The sequence below is a fragment of the Polyodon spathula genome, chromosome 14 (assembly GCF_017654505.1).
Source record: "Polyodon spathula isolate WHYD16114869_AA chromosome 14, ASM1765450v1, whole genome shotgun sequence".
NCBI classification, from domain to species: domain Eukaryota; kingdom Metazoa; phylum Chordata; class Actinopteri; order Acipenseriformes; family Polyodontidae; genus Polyodon; species Polyodon spathula.
The window spans coordinates 180001-187500 of NC_054547.1; the positions used below are offsets into that span (position 1 = coordinate 180001).

At 48.2% G+C, this 7500-nt stretch overlaps 1 protein-coding gene across 1 annotated transcript in view; it reads right to left on the reverse strand.

Annotated features, from left to right (window-relative positions):
- The window catches only part of LOC121326505 (uncharacterized protein C1orf21 homolog), a 20952-nt gene extending 15361 nt beyond the window's left edge, over positions 1 to 5591 (reverse strand). The window contains exon 1 of the mRNA XM_041269814.1: positions 5445 to 5591. The gene's annotated coding sequence lies outside the window, so the exon portion shown is untranslated. The remainder of the gene's footprint in view (positions 1 to 5444) is intronic.
- Positions 5592 to 7500: the final 1909 nt, after the last annotated feature.

Here is a 7500-nt window from a genome sequence, read left to right on the forward strand (position 1 = left end):
TGCAGTGTGACAGTGTCTCAGGGACTCAGAGCTGCAGTGTGACAGTGTCTCAGGGATATACAGCTGCAGTGTGACAGTGTCTCAGGGACTCAGAGCTGCAGTGTGACAGTGTCTCAGGGATATACAGCTGCAGTGTGACAGTGTCTCAGGGACTCAGAGCTGCAGTGTGACAGTGTCTCAGGGATATACAGCTGCAGTGTGACAGGGACTCAGAGCTGCAGTGTGACAGTGTCTCAGGGACTCAGAGCTGCAGTGGGACAGTGTCTCAGGGACTCAGAGCTGCAGTGGGACAGTGTCTCAGGGATACACAGCTGCAGTGGGACAGTGTCTCAGGGACTCAGAGCTGCAGTGGGACAGTGTCTCAGGGACTCAGAGCTGCAGTGGGACAGTGTCTCAGGGACTCAGAGCTGCAGTGGGACAGTGTCTCGGGGACTCAGAGCTGCAGTGGGACAGTGTCTCGGGGACTCAGAGCTGCAGTGGGACAGTGTCTCGGGGACTCAGAGCTGCAGTGGGACAGTGTCTCGGGGACTCAGAGTTGCAGTGGGGCAGTGTGACAGTGTCTCAGAGCCCTCGCTGGAACAATGAAACAGAAAAGCCACTGGAACCCTTCACTGCTCTCACGGGTATTACCAGGAGGGGGGTCGTTTAATAAAGCTTCCACATGAATTCAATTCTCTATATGCACAGTTCTGTGTAGCTGTATATTTACACTGGAGCGCGGCTCTCAATGCTGCTGTATATTTACACTGGAGCGCGGCTCTCAATGCTGCTGTATATTTACACTGGAGCGCGGCTCTCAATGCTGCTGTATATTTACACTGGAGCGCGGCTCTCCATGCTGCTGTATGTTTACACTGGAGCGCGGCTCTCCATGCTGCTGTATGTTTACACTGGAGCGCGGCTCTCCATGCTGCTGTATGTTTACACTGGAGCGCGGCTCTCCATGCTGCTGTATATTTACACTGGAGCGCGGCTCTCGATGCTGCTGTATATTTACACTGGAGCGCGGCTCTCAAAGCTGCTGTATATTTACACTGGAGCGCGGCTCTCCATGCTGCTGTATGTTTACACTGGAGCGCGGCTCTCCATGCTGCTGTATGTTTACACTGGAGCGCGGCTCTCCATGCTGCTGTATGTTTACACTGGAGCGCGGCTCTCCATGCTGCTGTATATTTACACTGGAGCGCGGCTCTCCATGCTGCTGTATATTTACACTGGAGCGCGGCTCTCAATGCTGCTGTATATTTACACTGGAGCGCGGCTCTCAATGCTGCTGTATATTTACACTGGAGCGCGGCTCTCCATGCTGCTGTATATTTACACTGGAGCGCGGCTCTCAATGCTGCTGTATATTTACACTGGAGCGCGGCTCTCAATGCTGCTGTATATTTACACTGGAGCGCGGCTCTCCATGCTGCTGTATGTTTACACTGGAGCGCGGCTCTCCATGCTGCTGTATATTTACACTGGAGCGCGGCTCTCGATGCTGCTGTATATTTACACTGGAGCGCGGCTCTCAAAGCTGCTGTATATTTACACTGGAGCGCGGCTCTCCATGCTGCTGTATGTTTACACTGGAGCGCGGCTCTCCATGCTGCTGTATGTTTACACTGGAGCGCGGCTCTCAATGCTGCTGTATATTTACACTGGAGCGCGGCTCTCAATGCTGCTGTATATTTACACTGGAGCGCGGCTCTCAATGCTGCTGTATATTTACACTGGAGCGCGGCTCTCAATGCTGCTGTATATTTACACTGGAGCGCGGCTCTCCATGCTGCTGTATATTTACACTGGAGCGCGGCTCTCCATGCTGCTGTATGTTTACACTGGAGCGCGGCTCTCAATGCTGCTGTATGTTTACACTGGAGCGCGGCTCTCCATGCTGCTGTATATTTACACTGGAGCGCGGCTCTCCATGCTGCTGTATATTTACACTGGAGCGCGGCTCTCAATGCTGCTGTATATTTACACTGGAGCGCGGCTCTCAAAGCTGCTGTATATTTACACTGGAGCGCGGCTCTCAATGCTGCTGTATATTTACACTGGAGCGCGGCTCTCCATGCTGCTGTATGTTTACACTGGAGCGCGGCTCTCCATGCTGCTGTATATTTACACTGGAGCGCGGCTCTCAATGCTGCTGTATATTTACACTGGAGCGCGGCTCTCAAATGCTGCTGTATATTTACACTGGAGCGCGGCTCTCAATGCTGCTGTATATTTACACTGGAGCGCGGCTCTCAAAGCTGCTGTATATTTACACTGGAGCGCGGCTCTCCATGCTGCTGTATATTTACACTGGAGCGCGGCTCTCCATGCTGCTGTATATTTACACTGGAGCGCGGCTCTCCATGCTGCTGTATATTTACACTGGAGCGCGGCTCTCCATGCTGCTGTATATTTACACTGGACCAACCTCAGTACCCTCGGGAAGTGCATATAAAGAGGAAGGCGCTGCAATACAATCCTGTGCAAAAAGAACATCTCACAAATTCAAGGTAAATACTGTTTTACACACGATTTAATTGAATAATAGACTCCGAGAACAACCAACGAGTCTGACAAGAACCACATCTGGACTGTAATGACGTGCTGTCCACACAATGCGAGTCGATCTCCTCTAGAGAGAGAGAGAGAACCAGTTTAAACCGCGGGGCTCAGACGAGGCCTTATTAATGACAGCTAAACACCGGGGGTGGAATAACCAGCCAAACTAGAAACACACAAATACAGTGCAAACACATGCACAGACAAACACACAAATACAGTGCAAACACACTGCACAGTACAAACACAAACACAGTGCAAACACACAAATACAGTGCAAACACAGATACAGTGCAAACACACAAATACAGTGCAAACACACAAATACAGTGCAAACACAGATACACAAACACAGTGCACAGTGCAAACACACATACAGTGTAAACACACACAGACAAACACACAGTGTAAACAAGCACACACAGTGCAAACACACTGCACAGACAAACACACACACAGTGCAAACACACTGCACAGACAAACACACAGTGTTAACAAACACACACACAGTGTAAACACACTGCACAGGCAAACACACACACAGTGTAAACACACTGCAGACAAACACACAGTGTAAACAAGCACACACACAGTGTAAACACACTGCACAGACAAACACACAGCGTAAACAAACACACACAGTGTAAACACACTGCACAGACAAACACACACACAGTGCAAACATATGCACAGACAAACACACACACACAGTGTAAACACACTGCACAGACAAACATACAGTGTTAACAAACACACACACAGTGTAAACACACGGCACAGACAAACACACACACAGTGTAAACACACTGCACAGACAAACACACACAGAGTGCAAACACACACACACAGTGTAAACACACTGCACAGACAAACACACAGTGTAAACACACACACACAGTGTACACACAGTGTAAACACACACACAAACACACAGTGTAACACACACACACACACACACTGCAGACAAACACACAGTGTAAACACACTGCACACACACAGTGTAAACACACTGCACAGACAAACACTGCACAGACAAAACACACACACACACAGTGTAAACACACTGCAGACAAACACACAGTGAAAACACACACACACAGTGTAAACACACTGCACAGACAAACACACAGTGCAAAACAAACACACACAGTGTAAACACACTGCACAGTGTAAACACAACACACACACACACACACAGTGTAAACACACTGCAGACAAACACACAGTGAAAACAAACACACACACAGTGTAAACACACTGCACAGACAGTGTAAACAACACACACACAGTGTAAACACACTGCAGACAAACACACAGTGAAAACAAACACACACACAGTGTAAACACACTGCACAGACAAACACACACACACAGTGTAAACACACTGCACAGACAAACACACAGTGTAAACAACACACACACAGTGTAAACACACTGCACAGACAAACACACAGTGTAAACAAACACACACAGTGTAAACACACTGCACAGACAAACACACAGTGTAAACAACACACACACAGTGTAAACACACTGCACACAAACACACACACAGTGTAAACACACACACACAGACAAACACACAGTGCACAACAAACACACACACAGTGTAAACACACGGCACAGACAAAAACACACACACAGTGTAAACACACTGCACAGACAAAACACACACAGTGCACAAACACACACACACACACACAGTGTAAACACACTGCACAGACAAACACACAGTGAAAACAAACACACACACAGTGTAAACACACTGCACAGACAAACACACACACACACACACACAGTGTAAACACACTGCAGACAAACACACAGTGAAAACAAACACACACACAGTGTAAACACACTGCACAGACAAACACACACACACACACACACACACACAGTGTAAACACACTGCAGACACACACACAGTGAAAACAAACACACACACAGTGCAAACACACACACACAGACAACACACACACACACACAGTGTAAACACACTGCAGACAAACACACAGAAACACACAAACACACACAGTGTAAACACACTGCACAGACAAACACACAGTGAAAACAAACACACACACACAAACACACTGCACAGACAAACACACACACACACAGTGTAAACACACTGCACAGACAAACACACACACAGTGAAAGCAGTCCACAGACACACACACACACAGTGTAAACACACGCACACACACACACACACACAGTGTTTGTGGTTTGTTTTGTGTGTGTAAACACCACACACACACACACACAGTGTTACTCACTGTGCACACACACAGTGTGACAACCACTGTGGTTGTGGTGTGTGTGTTGGAGTGTGCACATGTTTGTGGGTCGGGTGTGGGGTAAAACACTGTGTTTGTGTCCACAGACACATTCAGTGTAAACACACTGCACTGACAAACACACAGTAAAAACAAACACACACACACACAGTGCAAACACACTGCACAGACAAACACACACACAGTGCAAGCAGTCCACAGACAAACACACAAACACACACACACTGGGCAGGCTCACGCTGAGATGCTCAGATTGACAACAGTGGGAGGGGAGCAGCAATCACTAAACCTACTGGAACAAAAACATGAACGCAACGCAGCCGCTGTAGTGTTCCACAGACCAGGAAACAGCGGCTTGCTTCCCGGCTGCAGCAATAAAGAAACACAAAGACAGAATGTGTCCAGCAATGACTGCTAAACAAACAGCGCTACACAGTGTTACACTGACTGACCGACACACACAGGGAGCGGGACTCTGTTTCCAGCGCATCGCACGGCTGGCCTCTGTCTTGCTGGCTCCTTCGCCAAACCCAGATACTTTATAATCCTAATTCTCCGCCAGTGTGGACAGAGAGAAAGGCACGCTAGTAATCACTTACCTTGTTCTGATTAAAAGCTCCGCTGCTCCGGATGGGCGAGCCGCTTGCTGCCGTCTCGTTGTTGGACGGATTATTCAGTACAATACAGACAGATAGACACAGTGCAGCCAGGAATCCCAACACACACACACAGGGAAAGAGGGCGCTACAATAAAACAGACTGAGCTCTGAATCACAACAGCGAGGCCGTGCAATCGAGTGCGGACAACACTGAGCATCCCTCATTCCCAAAGAGGAAATCCAGGCCAGAGCATTCGAGCGCGCAAAACGCACACTGGTCACCCTGCGGCTCATGAAGACAGCCTGGAATAGCCACGATGATGTCTGTAACACAGGGGCACGAAGTGATTACTGGAAGAGGCTGGAAGAATCTCTTAGTGTTTGCTACAGGACATGCAGACGCTATGAATCTCTTAGTGTTTGCTACAGGACATGCAGACGCTGTGAATCTCTTAGTGTTTGCTACAGGACATGCAGACGCTGTGAATCTCTTAGTGTTTGCTACAGGACATGCAGACGCTGTGAATCTCTTAGTGTTTGCTACAGGACATGCAGACGCTGTGAATCTCTTAGTGTTTGCTACAGGACATGCAGACGCTATGAATCTCTTAGTGTTTGCTACAGGACATGCAGACGCTGTGAATCTCTTAGTGTTTGCTACAGGACATGCAGACGCTGTGAATCTCTTAGTGTTTGCTACAGGACATGCAGACGCTGTGAATCTCTTAGTGTTTGCTACAGGACATGCAGACGCTGTGAATCTCTTAGTGTTTGCTACAGGACATGCAGACGCTGTGAATCTCTTAGTGTTTGCTACAGGACATGCAGACGCTGTGAATCTCTTAGTGTTTGCTACAGGACATGCAGACGCTGTGAATCTCTTAGTGTTTGCTTGGACCCTTGTTCCTGCTTTGCAGCTGCTGTGTGATTGCAGAGAGCAGATGGAGTGTGCTTGACGTGCAGAGAGACATTCCCAGATTGCAGTGATTTACAAACTGCGAAACAAGACAAAGTGCCTAATCTGGGAAAGAGTTCAATAAACTCAGAGCCCTGCCCTGATCCCAGCCAACTTCCCAGAGTGTGTGTGTGTGCGTGTGTGTGTGGTGTGCACTGTATATTCAGTGTCTCACTCTCACTCCTGTATATAGTGTCTCTCACTCCTGTATATTCAGTCTCTCACTCCTGTATATTCAGTGCCTCACTCTCACTCCTGTATATTCAGTGCCTCACTCTCACTCCCCCTGTATATAGTGTCTCTCACTCCTGTATATTCAGTTTCTCACTCCTGTATATTCAGTGCCTCACTCTCACTCCTATATATTCAGTGCCTTGCTCTCACTCCCTCATGTATACAGTGTCTCTCCTGTATATTCAGTCTCTCACTCCTGTATATTCAGTGCCTCACTCTCACTCCTGTATATGCAGTGCCTCATTCTCACTCACTCCTGTATATAGTGTCTCTCACTCCTGTATATGCAGTGCCTCATTCTCACTCACTCCTGTATATAGTGTCTCTCACTCCTGTATATCCAGTGCCTCATTCTCACTCCCTCCTGTATATAGTGTCTCTCACTCCTGTATATTCAGTCTCTCACTCCTGTATATTCAGTGCCTCACTCTCCTGTATATAGTGTCTCTCACTCCTATATATTCAGTCTCTCACTCCTGTATGTTCAGTGCCTCACTCTCACTCCCTCCTGTATATAGTGATTCTCACTCCTGTATATTCAGTGCCTCACTCTCACTCCCTCCTGTACATAGTGTCTCTCACTCCTGTATATTCAGTGTCTCTCATTCCTGTATATTCAGTGCCTCACTCTCATTCCTGTATATTCACTCCTGTATATATCGGTTAAGTGAGTGGGGGACTCCCCCCCAGTCGGGGGGGGGTGTGAGAATGACTCCCCCCTCCCAGAGTCAGGGGGAGAGGGTCCCCCCCCACAGAATGAGGGGGGGGGGGTGAGGGGAGAGTATTAATCTTGTGAAATGTTTCATGTCCTCCCTAGAAAGCAAACTGAATTTGGCTTTGAAATTTCCCAGACCGGAGAGAAGGAAA